The sequence below is a fragment of the Carlito syrichta genome, unplaced genomic scaffold, assembly GCF_000164805.1.
Source record: "Carlito syrichta isolate Samal-C Ts95f unplaced genomic scaffold, Tarsius_syrichta-2.0.1 Scaffold311780, whole genome shotgun sequence".
Classification (NCBI taxonomy): domain Eukaryota; kingdom Metazoa; phylum Chordata; class Mammalia; order Primates; family Tarsiidae; genus Carlito; species Carlito syrichta.
This window is the reverse complement of record NW_007255876.1, coordinates 551562-552249: the sequence shown is the minus strand read 5'-3', so window position 1 is coordinate 552249 and position 688 is coordinate 551562.

The following is a 688-nucleotide window of genomic DNA, read 5'->3' as shown; positions in this document are numbered from 1 at the left end:
ACAGAGTGAGACTCCAACTCAAAAAAAAAAAAAGATATATATATTTACATAGGAAAAAGCTTAGAATGAAATATAAGGTGTGAGTTAAGTAGTTATATATATATACATATATAGATGTATTTGCTATTATTATTATTATTATTATTATTATTTGGGTCAGAGAGTCACACTGTAGCCCAGGCTGGAGTGTAGTTGCACACTCATGGCCACCACAGCCTCGACCTGCTGAGCTCAGGCTAACCTTCTGCCTCAGCCTTTCAAGTAGCTGGAAGTACAGGTGTGTGCCACCATACCTGGCTAATTTTTTGAATAATTGTAGAGATGAGGTCTCACCAAGTTGCCCAGGCTGTTCTTGAACCTGTGGACTCAGGCAATCTTCTCACCTCAGTCTTCCAAAGTGTTGGGATGACAGGTGTAATCCACTATGCCCAGCTTGTTTTTATTAACCCACACATAATAATTGTACATATTTATGAGGTACAGTGTGATATTTGACACATGTATACAATGTGTGATGATGAAATTAGAGTAATCAGTATATCCATCACCTGAAACATTTCTGTTTTGGGAAGATTCATAATCTGCTAAGTGTTGTGTGTGTGTGTGTGTGTGTGTGTGTGTATTTTTTTTTAAGACAGGGAGACTCTGTCACCAGAGTGCAACAGCACAATCACAGCCACTGCAGCCT